The sequence below is a fragment of the Humulus lupulus genome, chromosome 9 (genome assembly GCF_963169125.1).
Source record: "Humulus lupulus chromosome 9, drHumLupu1.1, whole genome shotgun sequence".
Taxonomy (NCBI): domain Eukaryota; kingdom Viridiplantae; phylum Streptophyta; class Magnoliopsida; order Rosales; family Cannabaceae; genus Humulus; species Humulus lupulus.
Genome location: NC_084801.1, coordinates 6950196 through 6972728, shown reverse-complemented (window position 1 = coordinate 6972728; position 22533 = coordinate 6950196). Strand labels below are relative to the sequence as shown.

General features: G+C 30.8%; 1 non-coding gene across 1 annotated transcript; it reads left to right on the top strand.

Annotated features, from left to right (window-relative positions):
- Window positions 1–19774: 19774 nt before the first annotated feature.
- Window positions 19775–19862, top strand: LOC133803058 (small nucleolar RNA R11/Z151). Its single transcript, XR_009877789.1, has one exon. It is a non-coding gene; the product is annotated as a small nucleolar RNA R11/Z151 (small nucleolar RNA).
- Window positions 19863–22533: the final 2671 nt, after the last annotated feature.

Here is a 22533-nt window from a genome sequence, read left to right as displayed (position 1 = left end):
AAAACTTAAAGAGACAATGTGGTGATTGTGAAGATTTGATGTTCTCTGCTGAGTCCTAGTCGACCGCCGGAGTATTCATCCACTATCCATGTCACACGTTTATAGCAAAGTGGTTGTTAGAAATGGTTTTTATTATATTAGTCTATTATAATTATTATTCCTATTGTTATGCCTTACGTGTATAGAGCATGCTTGCTCTAGAATTCTCTGTAACCAACTTGAGCATGGATTATCCAGACTAAAATCAGCTAAAGGGATTACAGGTTTTCGTTCAAAATATCAGCATGTGTCAAGTCCTTTTACTGTAGTTTCTTTTCAATCAAAAGGGAATGATGGTGGTGGTGGTGGTGGTGGTGGTGGTGGATTATAAACGTATCAATTAGATGCCCCAATGATCTAAAGGTACATTTTCTTCTTTTCTACCGTAATTTATCATTGCATCTTTTGGTTTGTTTACAAGATTTATCAATCAACAGGAGTGATGTTGGATGCTGCAATGATCTGTCTAGAGATATTTATTGGTTTTGTATTAATAAAATAGTAATGATGTGCACACAGAATGTGCTTCAAAACATTACGCACATTGATAAGAGTGGTTTCTTAGAAATCAATATTTTCTGTTTCAGCTAGGGCTCTTGTGATAAATATCATGTATTCGTGACTGATGTGACTACTGTGATTTCATTTGCATTTGCATTTGCATTTGCCTTTGCCTTTGCCTTTGCCTTTGCCTTTGCCTTTGCCTTTGCCTTTGCTTGAGAAGTGACTCGTGTAGACTACTGTGGCAATTTGGATGATATAAGCTATGTTGTCATATTGATTGTATTTGCTTGAGAAGTGAAGCTTTAATAAAATCTATGAAGAAAACCTAAGAACATGCAGATATGTTGACATTGATACAAATGCCAATGCAATTATGCTTGTTGGGAAGGGAATGAATCGTCAAGGTACATAATTATTCTTCTTGATGATTTATATTCCAGTTCATAATTACAAGTCCGATAATCATTTCATAATAGTTATATATGTCTATATATACTTGTACTGTTTAAATATGTTTGTGTTTGATAACTTTTCCCTAGTGTGGTAGTGTCTTGCTCATTTTCTGTATGTCATTTGATTTGTTGTATTTTCTAGTGACAGCTTTTCAATGGCTAAAAAGTTATTGCTGAATATCTTGTCATGCTTTGTAATCATACATTGGGTTTTAAATGATTTATAGATTAATAGCAGAGAGCAAAGCACCAGCAACCAATTCAACAGCCACTCTTAACTGATCTGGATTTTGGCATCTAAGGTCAAAAGATATTGCAACCGAAGCCAAAGAAGTTCTAACAGTGACAAGGAACCTGGATTTGAAAGTGAGAAAGCTGGAAAACCACTGAAATATGCGGCTGCATATGATATGATGGTATGTTTCTATGAAAACATGAGTTCATACTTCAACATATAAAAAAATTGTTATGTTTTCCCTACCTTAAAAAGCATGGTCATTTCATGTTGTATTTTGTATTGAACAGTAGGTATGAGTAGATTCTAGTATTACGTTTACTCTATTCTTGTACAATTCTGGAATGTTACTTTTATCATTTGTTAAAATGCAAGGATAAATGGTAACTTGAAATACATACTTTTCAAGCTTGGCCACCATGTGAATGTTTTTTAAAAAATTCATCTCAATTTACTGTCTGGCAGAGCAGAAGGAAAGTGTTTGTTAGTGCTTTTTTTTCTTTCTTTTCACTTTTCTCTCCAAAATTTTATTTCTTCTCTCTTTCCTCCTTACCAAACGCAGGCTTAAAGATGGTTCCTTTTTCTCACTGAACCACAAGAATGTCATCAGGGTCTACTATTTTCTTGCTTCATATCGGTACTATAAGCCCATATTTTTGCAGTAGTATTCTCAAGTAAGTATTAATATTAGAGTTGATCAGTCTCTATTAATTAGCAAACTAGCCACAAAGTTAAACTTTTTCAAAAGAAAATCTTGTCTTAAAAACACCTAATGTTCCTTTATCTTTGAATGAAGCTAAGTGCTTTAAACAGATGTTGTTTCTTTATCTGTATAGTATTATGCAAAACAGATACTAAACTGGCTATGTAATATGTTTATTTTTCATTATTCCAGTTCAAATATAATAGGTCTTTATTTTTTATTGAGCATATAACTCTTATTTTTAGAGCTCATAAGATGAAGTAAATCTATATCTCTAGCCTTGCTTTGCTTGGATGTTCAGCTTTATATTTTGAAACATTTGTGAAATTAAACTGCTCTAGGAATATGATTTTATTCTTTTTGTCCTTGTATTTTAGATTGGCATCTAAACAAACGAATCTGTCTTGGATGGACAAGAAGCAGAAGCTGTCAAGGAGTGTTGACCTGAAAAGAGTGTCTCAGTGACACAATTCAATGAAACAATTAGAAGACTAATCAAAATTGAAAATGAGATACTCAAGTAGTCAAGTGCATGCTTTGGTAAAAAAATCCAGCTCTGTAGTTTTAAATTCTCGAAAGAGTTTACACGTAAAATATGTGTTCATTGACTACTCATCTTTTTCTACAAGCAACAATGGGACGATTATGGCAGCCAAAAACATCTCATGTTCTGATTCTGCCCTTGGTGAAGCCATTGCAGCTTCTTTTGCTATTGATGCCTCATTGTTATAGCATCTTTGAAATATTTCATCTTGTATTATGAAAGCTTGCTCTGCCCTTGGCAAGACCATAGCAACTTTTATTTCTTAGGCTAAGAATTATTTTCTTTTAAGACCCAGGATTATGCAAAAATCTGTTGTGTATTATAATGTTTGAAAAATTCTAATTCGAGGTTGCAATTGTATTTCTGGAATCAAATTATTATGATATATAAATCATATTCAATTGTCGTCTATATTCCTTCCAGACTTTATTAGTTTAAATGGTTCATACTGAACTTGATCAAACAAGCCAGCAGTAATTGGAACAAGTGTGGCGACTTGTGTTGATATTGTATCAAAAATGAATATTCAGTGTATGGAACAAGCGAAAGATAATATTGTATCAAAAATGAATATTGGTTTGTCATTATAAAGTTGGCCTTTTCTCAAATTCTTATTTCTGTTCAATTTTTTATCTTTGGTTTCCCGTCATTGTTTATTGAACTTGTACTAATATATATCGCATGTCATTATGAATACGTAATGTTGTGTTAAAAGAGCATAAATATTTTGCATGGGCAAGGGCAAGCTAATCTGACAGAGCTTGTAGAAGAATTTGAAGATAGCACTTTACCAAAGTAATGAAAAATCTGTTCACTTAGAATATCAATTTATATATTATATATGAAAAAACAAGAAAAAGACTAGAATTGCATGTAACATAAGTAAGGTCAAGCAGAACAAGAAAGAAATCAAGAAAGTCAGCAATCAATTAAAATGAAACAACTGAAAAATCCATATGGGTATTGTCAAGCAACTTCCAAAACTAAACCAAAGCATTACACTCAAAGAAATATCAGAACTCAAAAGAGTTCATTACAACAAATGTCTACACATGATATTTGACATTACAGAATCTCTCTCAACTAAGCAGAATTATCTCTTGAAACTTCAAATACCAAAAGTGTCTTCCAATCTTATCCACTTCCTTCTTGTACTCCTCAACACCATTCCAAACAACTTTTAGCACGTCCTGTAAGGTGAGTCTCCCAATCATTATAAGCTCAATCAACAACTTGATTATGCCCCAACAATAGAACATGATGTTAGAATACTATAATCTGAATTTAACCCTAATTAATTCATGAGAAATCTAACTATAGAATCAAAGATTAGCGGAAGCGTACCGGAGTCCATAGAATCGATTTTGAACGGTATGATCTTCCAATCTTTGCATCAAAGTTTTTCTCTGGAACCTGAGTTTCTTGATGATGGGGATTCAAGAATACGATATGTGAAGCGATGCAAAACTGGGGACCTACCTCTTTATTAATAACTGGAAAAACAGTAATTAATAATTTATTTACTATTTCTAATTTGGCCCCTCATCAAATCAGAAATTGTCTCAATGGTATCCACATATAAAAATCATGACAATCATGCCCTTAAGTCATAAACTTTATTAAAAAATAGACCACATAAATTTGACTTATTTATATAATGACCCATTACACATTTTTATATTTACAATTGTGACCCCAAATAAATAAATTTTTAACAATCTCCCACTGGGCCACATATGTATATATATAAATGTGTTAACCTTATTGAGCTCATAACTTTGTCATCATAACTGTAGGCATGTGCAATCTCGTCCATTAACTATATCAACATAGGATCAAAGCGATTTTCGTTGTATCAATCACAACTAAACCCATCAATGGTCACATATATCAACATAGCCAAATGACATAGATCAATCATGATAATGTGGTATGAAAATTACATGCATGGTGATCTATTCATGTCAATTTTCAATTGGTCCTGCTTTACTTTATAGAGATCAAAACTTTAGCTTAATGTACAAAGTGAAATAAACTTAATAACATAAAGTCTGATCAGAAAAATATCTTAATACACAAGTTTCATGAAACTAATAAAACACAAAGGATAATAAAGACAAACTCCCACTGAATCTAGATATCCTCATACTCTAAAACACCCATACGAGCAGTGTGCTCATGAAAGACCTTGGGTGGCAAACCCTTAGTAAGGGGGTCTGCAATCATGGAGTTTGTACCTAAGTGTTCTATACAAATCTGTCCACTCTGTACCCTTTCTTTTACAACAAGGAACTTGATGTCAATATGTTTTGACTTCGTCGAGCTCCTGTTGTTGTTGGAATACAATACAGCTGATTTATTGTCACAATACAACTTAAGTGGTCTTTCTATTCCATCCACAATGCGCAGCCCGGTGACAAAGTTTCTCAGCCATATGCCATGGTTGGATGCCTCATAACATGCAACAAACTCTGCTGCCATGGTGGATGAAGCTATGAGTGTTTGTTTTGCACTCCTCCATGATATAGCTCCATCACCTAACAGATATATGTAGCCCGAAGTGGATCTCCTACTATCTTGGCATCCCGCAAAGTCGGAGTCAGAATATCCAATGATCTCAAAGTGATCTGACCTCCTATATGTGAGCATGTAATCTCTTGTTCTCTTCAAATATCTCATAACCTTTTTGGCTGCTTTCCAGTGATCAATTCCTGGATTGCTTAAGTATCTGCCTAACACTCCAACAATGTACGCTATATCCGGACGTGTACAAACTTGAGCATACATTAGACTCCCAACAGCTGAAGCGTAGGGAATCTTTTGCATTTCTTGAATTTCAAGGCTTGCTTTAGGGCATTGCTTAAGACTAAATTTGTCTCCTTTAACGACAGGGGTATCACCTGGTCTACAATCTTGCATGCCAAACCTTTTGATTACTTTATCGATATAGCTCTTTTGTGATAATCCAAGAATACCCCGAGAACGGTCTCGATGTATTTGAATTCCTAAAACAAAAGAGGCGTCACCAAGATCTTTCATCTCAAAATTTCTTGACAGAAATCTCTTGGTTTCGTGCAACATGCCTATATCATTTGTGGCAAGCAGTATGTCATCAACATACAAAACCAGGAAAACATGTTTACTCCCACTGAACTTGTGATACACACAATCATCAACAACATTCATCTCAAAACCAAACGAGAGAATCACTTGATGAAATTTGTGGTACCATTGACGGGAAGCTTGTTTGAGCCCATAAATGGATTTGGTCAATTTGCAAACCATCTTCTTTGGGTCTCCTGACACAAAGTTTTCAGGCTGCATCATATATATTGTTTCATCAATGTTTCCATTGAGAAATGCTGTTTTCACATCCATTTGATGAAGCTCTAAATCATAATGTGCAACAAGTGCCATGATTGTCCTAAAAGAGTCCTTTGATGAAACTGGAGAAAAGGTCTCCTTAAAGTCAATCCCTTCCTTTTGAGTATATCCTTTTGCTACAAGACGAGCTTTATACCTTTCCACATTACCTTTTGAATCCCGTTTTGTCTTAAAAATCCATTTGCAACCAATCGGTTTCTTTCCTTCTGGTAATGGGACAAGCTCCCAAACTTTATTGTCTTGCATAGACTTATACTCTTCATTCATTGCTTCATTCCAATTTTGAGAGTTAGAACTTTTCATGGCTTGATGAAAGTTGATTGGATCATCTTCCATCATTCCAATGGCATCCTCATGTTCTTGAAGATACACTATGTATTCATCTGGATTAATAGCATTTCTTCTTTCTCTAGTGGATCGTCGCAAAAGCACTTGTTCTTGAGGTTGTTGAGTTTGTACCTCTGGGGTTTGATTGACTATGTTTGGTTGCTCTTGATCTAAAACTTGATCAATATCAGGATTGGAATCCTGAACATTGTCAAAAGCAACTAATGGAATAGAAATCAACTCATCTTCAAGAAGAGTGGTTGATTCTAAATCCTCCTCAAAAACAAAGTCCTTAACCGTATTTCTCCCCCCAAACTCAATATCCTCAAAAAACTTTGCAGTTCCCGTTTCAAATATATTCTTTACTTTGGGATCATAAAACTTGAAACCCCTAGATCGCTCAGAATATCCAATAAAGTAGCTGCTCACAGTTTTGGGTTCCAGCTTCTTTTCATTTGGCCTATAAGGCCTAGCTTCAGCTGGACATCCCCAAACGTGAAAGTGCTTAAGACTAGGCTTTCGCCCCGTCCAAAGCTCATAAGGTGTTTTTGCAGTTGCTTTAGTTGGTACCCTATTCAAAATGTAGGCTGCTGTCTTAAGTGCCTCTCCCCAGAGTGATTCTGGTAAGGTTGAATGACTGATCATACTCCTTACCATATCTTTAAGAGTACGGTTTCGTCTTTCAGAAACACCATTCATGCTAGGAGATCCCGGCATAGTGTACTGTGGGACAATTCCACACTCTTCTAGATATCTGGCAAAAGGTCCTGGACGTTGTTCACCTGATCCGTCATATCTACCATAGTACTCACCACCACGGTCAGACCTGACTTGCTTTATTCTTTTGCTAAGTTGATTCTCAACTTCAGCCTTAAACGATTTGAACACGTCCAAGACTTGAGACTTTTCATGAAGTAGAAATAGGTACGCATATCTCGAGTAATCATCTATGAATGATACAAAATATTGTTGACCATTCCAAGAAGGTGTAGGAAATGGCCCACAAATATCCGTATGTATCAACTCTAAGACGTCCATAGCTCTTTTCGCACCTAATTTCTTTGTTTTGGTCTGTTTGCCTTTGATGCATTCAATGCAAACATCAAAGTCTGAAAAATCAATTGAATCCAAGATTCCATCAGACACAAGTCGCTCAACTCTATTTCTAGAGATGTGACCTAACCGTTTGTGCCATAAGGAACTTGATTTTTCATTATCTATTTTACGCTTAGTACCACGTGATTCCACATTTAAGGTTTCATTATAAGAAGCAACGGTGTCAAGCAAATATAAGTTGTCATAAACCATAAGAGAACCAGTTCCAACAGTATTTGAATTAATAGATAAACTAAAGCAGTTGTTTCCAAATGAACAACAATAACCTAATTTGTCCAAACAAGAAACAGAAACCAAATTCCGCCTAAATGACGGTACAACAAAAGTATCTATTAAGTCCAAATAGTAACCAGTACTTAACAACAACCTAAAATGCCCTATTGCTTCCACATTCACCGACTTGCCGTCTCCCACATAAATGCTTCTTTCAGCATCACTTGGCTTTCGGTAACTCAGGCAACCCTGCATTGAAACACTGATGTTACTAGTAGCACCGGAATCTAACCACCAAGTGTTTCTTGGTACTGAAGCTAAATTTACCTCAGAACAGACCAAAGTAAGAAATGTACCTTTCTTTGCTCGCCATGCAATGTACTTAGCACATTCCTTCTTCACGTGTCCTTTCATGTTGCAAAAGAAACAACCACCATTGTTGTTGGCTTGAGTTTGTTTCTTATGTGCTGGACCCTTATCATTAGCAGCCTCATTCTTCCTTTTCTTGCCCTTATCTTTAGAGGTGCTTGCCAAATGAGCACTTTCAGTCTTCTCTTGCTTCAATCTTTCTTCCTCTTGAACACAAAATGAAATGAGCTCATTAAGAGTCCACTTCTCCCTTTGACAGTTGTAACTGACCTTGAATTGACTGAATTGTGGAGGAAGAGAGATAAGCACTAAATGCACAAGCAAGTCATCCGAAAGCTCAAGCTTTAGTGCCTTCAACTTTGAAGCAAGGTGAGACATTTCCATAATGTACTCCCTTATGTTTTCCTTGCCCTTAAACCTCATGGAAATAAGTTTCTTTAAAAGAGTACTTGTTTCCGCCTTATCGCTTTTTGCAAAGCGTTTCTCAATTTCAGCAAGGAAAGTTGTGGCATCGGTGACCTCCTCGGACACCGCACCCCTAAAAGCCTCAGGTATGCCGCGCTTGATGATCATAAGACTCATGCGGTTTGAACGATCCCACTTCTCATAAATCCTCCTTTGCTCGGAGGTACTAGCATCTGTAAGAGAAGCAGGTCGATCCATCCTTAATGCAAGGTCAAGATCCATGCAGCCAAGAACAATAAAAATGTTCTCCTTCCAGTCCTTAAAGTTACTACCATTAAGGACCGGCACTGAATTAAGATTAGCAGATACAGTAGCAACAGCTGAAAATAGAACAGTACAATTACATAAATAACATGCTCATATAAGAATCCAAATAAAACAATAAATTCAAATTATGGTTAATCCCATCTCAAGATACCAAACACATTATTAATATCAAGTCTTTGGACAATAATATTAATTGTAAGCGGTACTCTTGTTATAGCGATCAAACATTGACAATAAATTATGTCAAATAATATGCAATCTTTGGACTAACATATTATTCACACAAAAAATACCTTACAATTGCCACATATTTATCACCACAGGTATGCATAAAATTCGGCCAAATATTAACTCACCTTTGGGTTAATTAATAAATGCATGAATTATATACACACTATTATCTTGATATTTTAATTAAATTAATCTACACAAAAGAGATCACTTTGGTGATATTTTGTTTCAATTAATTTAACTAAAATATAAGATATCCTTAATTAAATCCAAAACCAAAATCAAAATTTATTGTTACTGTATTATTCCTAAATTAATAAACTGTATATAAGAAATATATACAGGTAAGTTAATATAAGGAATTACTGAGGAATATAATATTTATCTCCTAGGCCCAAACACCAAAATATAAACACAAATTACCTCCTCATGTATATAAGAGATTAATAAACAATTCCTTATATACAGTTTATAGGAATTTCTTATATAGATAATTCCTTATATACAGTTTATAGTATATAGTAAACTAGATACTGTTTCTCTATATAAGCAATTTCTCAATTCTGTATTATGGTGTCTATGGGCGAAAACAGACCTAATCCTTTTATATATATAAATATCAATATTAATGACGAAAAGTTTTTCTGTATATAATATCAATGTACGATTTTTCTTTATATAATTTCTTTTGAATATATATATATTCGAAACTAACAACTATATCATTCGGAACTAGCAATTCCTCATATAAACAAAAAAAGAAACAGTCACGATTACTGTAAACAGACCCAGCGATCATATATATATAAACGATTGCGAAATTTAATTTCATGGAAGACCAATACTACCATATATTCTCAAGAATTAATTAAGGAAAGCTCTGGTACCAAATGTTAGAATACTATAATCTGAATTTAACCCTAATTAATTCATGAGAAATCTAACTATAGAATCAAAGATTAGCGGAAGCGTACCGGAGTCCATAGAATCGATTTTGAACGGTATGATCTTCCAATCTTTGCATCAAAGTTTTTCTCTGGAACCTGAGTTTCTTGATGATGGGGATTCAAGAATACGATATGTGAAGCGATGCAAAACTGGGGACCTACCTCTTTATTAATAACTGGAAAAACAGTAATTAATAATTTATTTACTATTTCTAATTTGGCCCCTCATCAAATCAGAAATTGTCTCAATGGTATCCACATATAAAAATCATGACAATCATGCCCTTCAGTCATAAACTTTATTAAAAAATAGACCACATAAATTTGACTTATTTATATAATGACCCATTACACATTTTTATATTTACAATTGTGACCCCAAATAAATAAATTTTTAACACATGAATCCAATTAATTAAATAAAAAGATTTTTAGTTTTCCCAAATAGAATGTCATCTTTGTTCTTGGCACAATAGAATTAGAAAGACCTTGAAAAACAAGATAACAGTCAAAATATAATGAAACCAACCATGAAATTATATCATATTTTGGTCTCTGAAGAAATTCACCTTCCACTTTTTTCACATCAAATCATACACTAAAATAACTAAATTGTCTGTGTATATATATATATAAGTATAATTGTTATTCTCATATAAAATGTATATCTGCGTGATAAACTTAACCCTGATATTTATACATATATCAAACCTAACTTCTTCAAAAATCATTTATTAAGTATCGTTGAATTCATTCATCAATTATAGAGAGGTAAACGTCAACTTACTTTGTTTTGATCCTTGTCCACTTCTCATCACGAACACGCATCTTGAGATTCTGGCTTTCCAGAACTGGTTGTATTTATATATGTATATACCTCTGTATTTGGTAGGGTTTAGATATAAACTGTTGAGTTTGTTGTAACTGATTTCTGGTATTGGCTTATGACTGGATCCACTCAACAATATCAGTAACTCTGCGTTTGATACTCTGCAATTGGGAGGCAATTCGACGGCGAGCTTTCAAGTTCTTGATCCCGCGAGCCATCTTACACAAATATACCCATACTAGCTGCTTGGGATGCTCAATCTGTACAAGAATCATCGATGAGGTCTTCTGCATCGTAAGCGACCTCTCTAACTTGCTTAACCCACACTTTGATTTCTTCATCGTGATCTTCCGTAGCATCAGCAGATCGCAAGAAAGCTCTCATACGATCCAACTCATTTTTCACGAAAACAACTTCGTCTCGAACCCCGCTCAAGAGCTTGGCCTCATCTTCCAACAACGACGAAAACTTCCCCAGTAGAAAACTCACCACACTCTCTGCCATGAATAGCTTTCGATCTCCTCGCCTGTTCTATTATCTTCTCAATATTCTCTAGTAAGAAAGAACCAAGACTTGGAGCCGTTGTTGTTGATCTCTCTCAATATTCTCTAGTAAGAAAGAAAGCAAGACTTGGAGTCGTTGTTGAAAAGTTCCTTACCAACACCAACGATATATCTCTTTCCATATTCTCTAGTGTTGGTCATGTTAAATATATATTATATATATATAATAATATACTTGAGTGCCATGCACGTTAGAGATATAGCGAACTACTACTTAATATATTCTCCCTGAAGAGTGTCTCTCACTTAAAACACTGGATTCCTTTTTTCTTTTCTTTTATTTAAAAAAAAAAGATAAACCTTGGCAACCGATTAATGTTATTACTTTTTTGCATAATTGTTTATTGGGAGCTTCTGGAGTCCCTCATTTTGTTTTCCAGGACTAAGTCCTGTGGTCATTTTGGTCGTTGGATGGGGTGATTGAATGGTAGGATTTGAGTTGAAGCTTAAGTGGTGTAAAATACGAAAATACCCTAACTTCTTCCCTATAACCAACAGCCGTTCCTCTCCATATTTTCTTTGGTTTGGTTATTATATTCTAAAATATATTTACATTACAGTGTACCCTGACAATGATTTGCTAAATTTGTCCTCACACTTTTTCTTAATGTTAAAAAAAATATATAGTGCAAATGCCTTGGTATATTCCCACTCAATTACTTTTTTGTATTGGGTCCACTACAATGGTTCAGGCCCCACGTTTGAAAAACCATTTCGGGCTTCCAAATCGTAATAAAACAAATTATCCAATTCATGTGAATTTAGATTTGAGTCTTCCATTTCTAATACACCACATATAAGAAGATTAAGGAAAATTATGCATAACAAGGAAAATTTTGCTCATAGGAAAACTAATAAAGTATAATTAAAAGGATGGTGACAATTGAATTTTTTTTTATGGCAAATTACCCCACATCTTTAAATGTATAACAGAAAATTGTGATAATCGTTAATTATCGTAAATATGAGTGTGTTATATATTCATATAAAAATTTCCTATTTACTGCAACTAAAAAAAAGGTTTAGGCATAAAAACTTTATTTTTCCATATATGCTTAAAACAAATTAAAGATTTATATTATTTTTCATTAATTTCAAAATCAGCCACTAATTTCGTAATATGTATACTAAAGATCATGAAATTGATGAATTTCGTTTTCGAAAATAATCAATGGGAGAGAGTGAACCCCTATAATTGTGAGAACATATTGCGTAATATACTCAGACCTAAATCGAGAGAATCAAAACACCGTTATTTTTTAGTTTCTATCATCGATTATGTGTGTTTATGATTTCATATGTACCGTAGTTCTTTCTGTTCTCTGAAAATGTAAACACATCAGACTTCAATGATGTGTGTAACGACGCAGTAAATCCAACAGTGTTCTGTAATGCGTAATTTTTGTCCCACCGGTGAAGATTTTTGACTGACGAGTAAAATGTTATGGCCAACCAATGGAGTATTTTGACCGACCAGTGGAGTATTTTGACCGAGCAGTCATTTGTTTTGCCCGACCAATAAAGTGTTTCGCTACACTAGAGATATGTCACGCTAGACCAGAGATGTGTCATTTACTGACCAAAGATGTGTCATGGTATAGCAGAGGTGTGCTAGAAGAGTGCTTTGCCTATACCGACCAGAGGTGTGCTAGAAGAGTGCTTTGCCTATACCGACCAGAGGTGTGCTAGAGGTGTGCTTTGCCTATGTCGACCGGTGAGTTGTCTTGGCCAATACATATACCAATATGCCCAATATTCATGCAAAATAAAAAGTCCATGCAAAAATTAACTACTAAATGGTAATGCGGTGTGTCATTCAATAATTAATACATTTTAAAAAAAATTATTTATATTAAAAATTTGCCACCACATTATATTCATTTCTTATACAGCATAAAAAAAATATAACAACTTCAGTTTTTGTTACGTTATTTTATTATACATTTGTCTAAGTCAATTATAATAGTTACTTAGTAGCAGTCAAATAGTTACGTGTCCACAATCGTAAATAAGTCCCAACTCTTATCTATATTTACTATAAAACCCTCAACTGTACTATTTATTGGACCTAAAATTACCCTTCTACCCCCCCTCCCCCCCACTTACTAAAACAGTGCCAACTAAAAAATCACAACCGGTTATACAACTGGTTATATCAAGTCATAATACTCAAAAGTCAACACTTTTATACCAATATAACTTTGACATTTGGCAAATTTCTGGAGTCCACATAAAGGACTTAGTCCTGTGAGGGACGCTAGAATCCTCATTGTTTATTTTATATTATTTTAATAATAAAGAAACTTTACCTTTTTTGCTTTATGAATATTGGTTGTCTAATCTGTTGTTATAGTAAGCTGAGTTAAAAGTGGAGGGGAGACACTTGACGTGGAATTTTGATGAAATTGCTTTTGAAATTTTGGTTTTATAAATGGGAAATTTACAAAAATGCACTAAAAGTTAAAAAAAATCTGAAAAATACGGTACCTTACAAAAATACGGAATGGCAAAATTGTAAATACGGAGTGGCAAAATCATAAATAAAAGCTGTAAAATACAATTTCTTGTGATCAACGTTTACAAACTAGTAAATATATGTTACGAACTTGTAAATATCTGTTACGTGTTTGTAAATAATATTTACAAAATCAGTTATAGAATTGTAGATTTTTTTTTTTTTGTAGATAAAACTTACAAACAAATTCGTAACTAAATTTTTTATTTTTGTAACAATAATTTACAAATCTAGTTTTACAACTAAGAAAGATATTTTTGTAACTAATATTTACGAAAATATTTTATAGTTAAGAAATCATAAACAAAATATACATAAAATTATTATACTTTTTCATATTGTTACAATATTGTACCAAAAAATTACATGAAACATCATATTTATGCTATACAACTTAAAAATATAAATTTAAGATATTCATTATTTATAAAACACTTTATTGAATATAGTGGTGAAATACAATATTTTTCTTTAAACAAGTTTTACATTTTTGTAACAACAATTTACAAAACTAATTTCACAACTAAAAAGTTTATTTTTGTAACTCACATTTACATAAATATTTATAAATTAATTTAACATGATTATTACAAAGATTTACAAAACTAATTTTTTAACTTTAAATATATTTTTGTAACAAAACTTGAAACTTGGATTAGATTATGATTTTGGTTTAACATGGAGTGTTGAGACTTGACTAGCTATGATTTAAAAAATATATTTAATATTTTTATAAAGAATAATAATATTGTGATTATCTTTAACTATATATTGTAACATATAGTTATTAATGTTAATTTTAATTAACAGTATATTTGTAATTTGTATAAATATTTATTTATTTTTTGAGTAATTGTATAAATATTAATAAATTACTCTATTTTATTTTATTTTATTAAAGGTAGTAACTATAATTATTATTACTTTTATTATTATATTATTTGATATGCCTAATTCTTATTAAAAATTGAAATAAAAAAGTAAAACAAAGGGTTAATATATATATATAAACACGGGTGGACACGGGTGGTAGGTAGTGAGTGCCGTATTTTTGTAATTTGTTAACATTACCGTATAAAACGAATTTTTTTTTAGATTACGGTAGAAGATGTAATTAACCCTTTATTATATTAAATATATTTTTACATTGGAAATGAATGAGTAGAATGACATGTTTACGTAGAGAGAAAATGTTAATTATTTCTTTTGAGGTGTTTACTAAATTTCTGGAATGGAAAAGACTAGTGGGACCCACGTAAAAAAAGTAAGGGAAATGTTCTTCCCTTTATCTCTTTAATGAATGAGATTATGTTGAAAACTTATTTTGATTTTTTACTTTTGATTTTTTATATTTAAAAATTAATAGACAATTCTACCCTATAAATATCAGTCTAATTTATCTAACGTAAGCATGATTTTTTTTCTCTTATTGTTTTTCTCCTGACTTCTTCTCTTCTTCATTATTGTTATTGTGCTTTCATCATTTTTTTTTTCTCTTCTTGTTTTTCTTCTTAACTTCTGTTTAACTTCCATTGAGGTTATTACAGATGTGCACTTCACATTCAGATAACATGTTATATTTTTTTTATTTTTTAATTCTTTTAAATTAAAGATATATTATGTTTTGGTATAGATTTGTGTTTGTGTTTTTCACTTTAGTTGTAATTAATCTTCTCGCATCTTGTTTATGATACATATATAGATAGTTTCAATTCCCAACATGTTAACTGGTATAATTATTTACACATAAATAGATAGTGAACATTAAATTCTATGAATCTTTTTTCATTATCAACTTTCCAAAACAATACATTATAGAAGTAAATTTAAATAATCTTAATCAAAACTAATTTACTTCATTTTTTTATATAAAAAAATAAAATAGAAAAAAATCGACATATGATATTCAAACAGATATTTAAGAATTTTAATTTAAAAAATTATTATTTTCATTATTAATGTTATTGTGATTATTATTATTTAGGATAAATATTTTGTTGGAAATTTAAATAAAGATGCATATATAACTAGAATGCTATAAAATCTCAACTAATAATGAGTTTTGTTTTGAATAAATTTTAAAAAAAAAATGGTAGGCACGTTATGTTAGTTTTAGAACTAATATATATATATATATATAATGATGTTGTTATTTAATAGTCTTATTTTAATAATAATACGAATTCCCTGCGTAATCCACGAAGAATTCCCTGTAATGTGAGCATACCACAATACGGTTTCATGGTTACTCACAACTTCAGAACAGTAACAGACATAGCATAACATTTCCATTCATAGAATATCACGCATACATAGACTTTCATAATCATAACTGGACTATATAAAGTATACATACAATATCATAATGTTTCCGGCATCATGCATAGCATACAAAGTATAAAGATTCCATATATCTTAAGTTATTATTGGTGCAGAACTTCCTTACTTCGAGTCCTTAGCTTGATTTTCCTTTTATGAGTGAGAATGCGACTAGGTCCTATAAATTCATGCAAGATTGGTTAAAATGCAAAAATTAAGTGTTCTTACACAAACTAGGTGTAAAATACTTAATATATTGATAAAGTAGATACATAAATATTCATTGAAAATCAAAATTAAGAAATATATAATTAATATTTAACTAACATTCAAATTTATTATTTATACCTCATCATAAGTAACTAATTTTTAAGTTTGATTTTTTTGCAAAAGAATGTTAAATCATTTTATTAGAGAAATGATGGACATATTTATGATTGATTCTTTTTTTTTCTTGAGCGTATTTATGGGAGGTGGTGTTTAATGTTTTCATATAAGCAACAACTTTGCATGAATATTATTGATAGGTCCAACATATGTGATGATGTATATATGATAGATTTTTTTGTTCATATTTCGTGGAATATAATTTATTAATTTAAATAGCTTTTAGTTATTTAAGTTATTATTATTATTATTATTATTTTGTACCAAATTAGTGTTTGTATGTATTTATTTATTATATATACTGTACTTATTACATTTTATTTTTGTTCTAAAAATGTAGTTGACTTGTTTTCCAAAAAAAGAAAGATAAAAAATTTGATGTGAGAAGATTAATATATAATAGAAAATTAACTTTTATTAATAAAAATATTTAAAATGCTCTAAGAACATACCACTTTTTTTAAAATAATAATAATGATGATGAAAGTAGTAGAATAATAGGCAAATTTGAAACATTGAAACAAACATTTTTAAACAATCTCTCACATTTAGGTATTACTTATTTAATTTTTAATATTAAATTTTAATCTTTTAAATCTAATCGTTCAAATCAACGAGCCACGAATCATAAAACTAGTATATTGATTAGCGAGTTTTAGACTTGTTTTAGTGTGTCTACTTAGGAAGTATTTTAGAGGTTTAGGGTTGCTTTGTTCTATTTTACGCTTGTTTTGTGTTGTTTTTGTTTATTTTCAGGTTTTGAAGGATTGGGATGATTTAGAATGAAAAAAAAGATGCCAAAAAGCACAAAAATTCGTAAAGCTGTCAAAAATGCATTTTCTGAGAGAGTAGAGCGACCTCGCTACTGTAGAGCGTGACCGCGCTAGTTTGCTGGAAATTGAAATTCGACTGATTTTAAAATGAAGGGCATTTTGGTTAATTCAAGGGGGATAATTTAGGGTTACGAGTTCTGATGCGATTTTAAGAGGAGAAAAACGTGAATTAGGGAGAGAGATAGAAACAAGTAGAGAAAAGAAGAAGAAGAAGCTTGGAGCAAGCGTGGGCGATCTGTGACAATTCCCAATCTAGTTTCATTCTCTTTTTCTTTAATTTTCTATGTTATTGTTTATGTTTAGTTTGATTATGGATATGAATACTGAGATTATGAGCTAAAGTCCTATTTAGGGATTTGATGGATATTGACTGAGATTATTCCATGGATTAGTGCTATTTAATTGTTCTTTCTTCCTTGTTTATGTGATTTGTTCATCTTTGTGCTTAATATATGTTTGAGATTGATCACCTTAAGCATGATTCATGATCCTAATATGAAATCTGAAAAGTGAATATTAGGAATGCTCTAAATGAATAAACATAGGTTTTGATGTGAAATGAAAGTATTTGCATAGCTTGTGTGACTTTTAGATTATTGCTTAATGCGAATTGTTTGTTGTACTATTTCAGAGATGCAGTAGTTGACATTCAATTTAGTACCTTTATAATCTGAAAGAGTTTAGGTGATTTTCTAATCTGTCATCACATAGGAGGAAGAAGAATAGTTAACTAGTATTAACAATTAGGTAATCAAAGCAATTGAAATCATATTCCTAATTTCACATCCATTGTTAAACCCCTTTTTAATTGTTGTGTTTTGCTTGTTTTGTTTTCTGCATTATTATTTTAACACCAAATTTTATTGTTGCCAAATAGAAATATAGATCCAATTTGGTTAGTACTTAGCTGCAATTCCCTTGGGTTCGACCTCACCTGCGTGAGTTACTACTTGTATGATACGTGCACTTGCGTGTAATAAAATATCGCAACATATATATAATGATGCTTAAATACTTTTTTTAATCCAGGAAAAAATACGTTTTTTTAATAATATTAATTGTTAAGCAATAATATATTAACTATATATGTAATATATTAATATGTTTTTTCTTTATATAATTGAGGAATTATATATGAGTTACTGGGGAAAAAATAGAATATCATTACTCATTTTAAATTTTTTAAAATTTACATTGTTTCTTGATTTGTTTTCTTAAAGGTTTATGTATATATCCATTTTTTTGTCTAGTGCAATGTATTGTATTATAATAATAGTATTTATGTAAGATATTTTTATTAAAGAAATAATAGTTTTTTTAAAAAAAAAGTTATTATTTAATTAATTATTACAAAATGTTACAACAAAATAAAATGGCACAATAGTTTTTTTTTTTTAATAAAAGAAGTCTAACTCATTTATGTACAATATAGTGGCAAGAAGAAAAGAGAAAAATCAATTACAAAAAACAAAAATAAATAATAACAAAACAAAACAAAACGATAAAAGAATGTTGATAACCAAATTATTTATATATATACATAGTATATATATATGTATGTTGTTAATTAATTAGTTGCTATCTTTATATTTTGAAAAGAGAATTTGACTATTTATTTTTTATACCAAATTTTTTTGCTAATTTATGTTTTTTTTTTTTGTAGACTATTGACTTCGTTAAGTTTGACAAGGAAACAAAATATTATTGTTGTAGTACAAAATATTATTGTACTATTACAAATTATTTTGAGTGTATGTACAACTACATGTGCTTATGCATGGATAGGTTACAAAAAACGTCTCAATCATCCGTTATCTATTATGAGAGTCTATAGACAATTAGAAAACTTACATGATTTAGTGTATGAAAGTGATATCAAATGTGTTTCACAATTAAGAATGGATAGACAAATTTTTCAAAAATTATGTAGCATACTCACTACAAGAGGAAATTTAAGGACACGCAATGTATCGATTGAGGAGATGGTAAATTGGTACCCATTCATGGATCATTACAATTCTTCATGAAACATTTTCAGAGAAATGTTACAGTTTCTCCAACAAATTTTTTTTGTGATTTTCCCTTACATACTCACTTTGATCATCTAATTAATAATGTCACCTAGGTACATTAACCTAACCAAATAGTAATTATGCAATTTCAGTCAATTGTTAATTCTTTAAAAAAAATAAACAAAAAAGTCAAATGTGAATAAGATTATATTACTATTTTTAGTTCATTTTATAAATTAATTAATCAAATATTAGTGCAATTGTTAGTAGTTATAATTATATATGACGATATTTGTTATTCTTGTTTGATATTGGGGATTAAATATATTTTTGAGCCTTGATGATGTGTTGATGTTAAAGTTTTATGTTTGAGTCTGAGCATAGCTCTCAAATTTTGGTCTTTAATTAAAGCTATTTTTGCTGATAGAAATTTCTTGTTGGTCTTTAGAGAATGATAGAAATTTATGCTGGTGATGCTAGAATCTTATTTCGAACATTTACATATTTTATTATTAAAATTAGGCTTATGATGATAACATTAATAATCTTAGCGGATTTCGGTGAGATTTTATAGTCAATGATTTTAATGTTACACACACTAAAAGCCCTTTTTTATTAATAGAATTTTAACATAAAAACAATGAAGGAATATCCCGTTTTAGTGTTTGATTTGGTAATTATGTTTTTCTTTGATCAAACGAAGGAATGTGTGTGTGTTTATTCTCTAATTGCTTTAGTATTATACTTTAGTGGAGTTTGAATATCTTAGTTATTCATCCGTAGTGAAGTAGGTTCTGATTTTGGTGTAGTTTGCTACTGTTTTGAAATACCTCAATGTACTGGATGAATAAGATTTTATGAAATAGTACTATCTAATAAGATATTGTTTGCTCCTTGACTATATGAATACCTATAATGATAATGATAGTTTAATTCTCGCATTTGTTATATATATATTTATAATTGTTGTCTGTCTACTTATTTATAAGTTTGAATTATAATATATTTATAATTAAATAACTTTTTTATAATGTGCAGGTCTATATTGAGATGTATTTCTTTGGCGCAATACTATATTGAGATGCATTTCTTCAACATTGACAGTTGAAGTTTTTAGAATAAAAAATATATTTTACTAACATTGTATACATTTCTTGTTTAATATTTGGTGATGATAAAATTTGATTGTAGTATAAACTATCATATAATATGATTTTGTAATCCGAGTAGACTAAATACTGAAATGATATTTTTGAGTAATTAATAAAAAATTATTCTGTTGTATTTTCTTTTGAAATTTTAGAAATCTAACATATATAATACATTTTGGACACTCAAAGGGATATATTTTTTCTAAATCAAAACGAAAATTGTAGCTGCATTTTTTTTTAAAAAAAAATTACTTTTAAGGGCATGCAAAGCGAGTCTTAAAAAATTACTTAAAACACTGAACCAGATTTTTTAGGACTTGCAATGGGAGTCCTAAAAACTTAATTAAAGACACTCAACCAGATTTTTTAGGACTCGCACCAGATTTTTTAGGACTCGCAATGCGAGTCCTAAAAACATTCTTAAAGACACTCAACCAGATTTTTTAGGACTCGCGATGCGAGTCCTAAAAAACCTTAGTTTTTAAGGCTCTCAAATAGAGGACTCGCGGGGCGCGAGTCCTAAAAATTTTTTTAGGACTCGCAATGCTAGTCCTAAAATTTTTTACGTAGCAATGTTTCTATATATTCTAGCACACCACCATAAGAATCGTGTTGTTGGTTTTAGTTTTAAGAGATCAGGAAAAACTGTTAGTAAATATTTTCATGAATGTTTAAAAACAATGATTCACTGCCAAAAAGAATTTTGGAAAACACCTGAGCCAGTATTAGAGACCTCAATCAATCCATGGTGGAAGTGGTTTAAGGTATGAATTATGGATTACAAAATTTAGTTGTTGATTGTTAACTAAAATTTGTTATAATAAGTGGAATGAATTTGATGTACAAATGTTTGGGAGCATTATGGAACCTATATAAGAGTGCGTGTACGTGAATCTGATAAAGATATAGGACAAGATAAAATGATTCCAATTCTCTTTCTTGGTTATATAAACAAGATAAAATGATTCTGATTCATTTTCCACTCGGTTTTAGTAAACAACATAATACAATAATGATTCCGATTCTTCTAGATTTTTTTTCCCATTCATTTCTCCCATTGATTTATTCCAATTCCGATTACTATTTAGTAAACATGTCCTTAATTTATGTGAATGTTGAATAGCTGTGAGGTGCAATTATACATTGATTTTTTAAAAAAAATAATAATAATATCAGAGCTCAAGAGACATAAAATTGACCGAGTGTTTTCTTTTTGGGAAATTTTACACTATATGCTCTATAACATAGCTAATTTTTTTAAAATGCTATTTCGATGGTTGTTCGTGAGCATTAATTTGATGGTGATGCATCAATGTTAATTCGATGCTATGTCGATGTGATGTCGATGACTTTTATATGTTATCTACTTGAAATATATTCGATGCTATTTGATAAGCGTACAAAATATACGCTTATTTATAACATTCTCATATTGATTTGGTTGTTTTTCTCAAGAGAAAATTCTATTTAATCTGTTTGGTGAACTTGTGCAGTGTGTCGTTATAATTCTGATTTGTTCGAGAATTTGGATAAATGTCTGTTTTAGTAGCCGAAAATTTGGTAATATTTTGGAGATGTGGTATAGGCGATATATCGCCTGTCTTGGGCGATATATCGCTGCTTGATGAATTTCAAATTTCGGCTTAGCATAAACGACATCAGAAACTCACGTTTTTATCGAGAACATTCAACAGGCGATATATCGCAGCATAATAGGCGATATATCAGCACAAGGGCATTTTTGGAAATTATTATGGAAATTCGTAGGTTTTTGGATTTTTGTAAAAAGAATAAAAAGAAGATCAAAAGAGAGGGGAAAGGAGAAGCATTCTAACGGCAGAAGAAAGGACACAAAGAAGAATCTACTTTTATTTTGTTTGTTTTTCTTTATGCTTTTGAATTTTAGATTGTGTGATGAAGTTTAATATTATGAACTAAATTCTTATTTAGAATATTTTAATGTAGTCACTGGATATTCTATTCGTCTTTACTGCAATTTCTATGAATCTTTGAATTTATGGTTATCTATTGTTCTTATGTTTAATGCTTGTAATTGATTGGTCATCTGTTGCGTGATTATTGGTTTTAATTCAATATCTGAAAAGTGAGAATTAGAATAGCTTTAGAC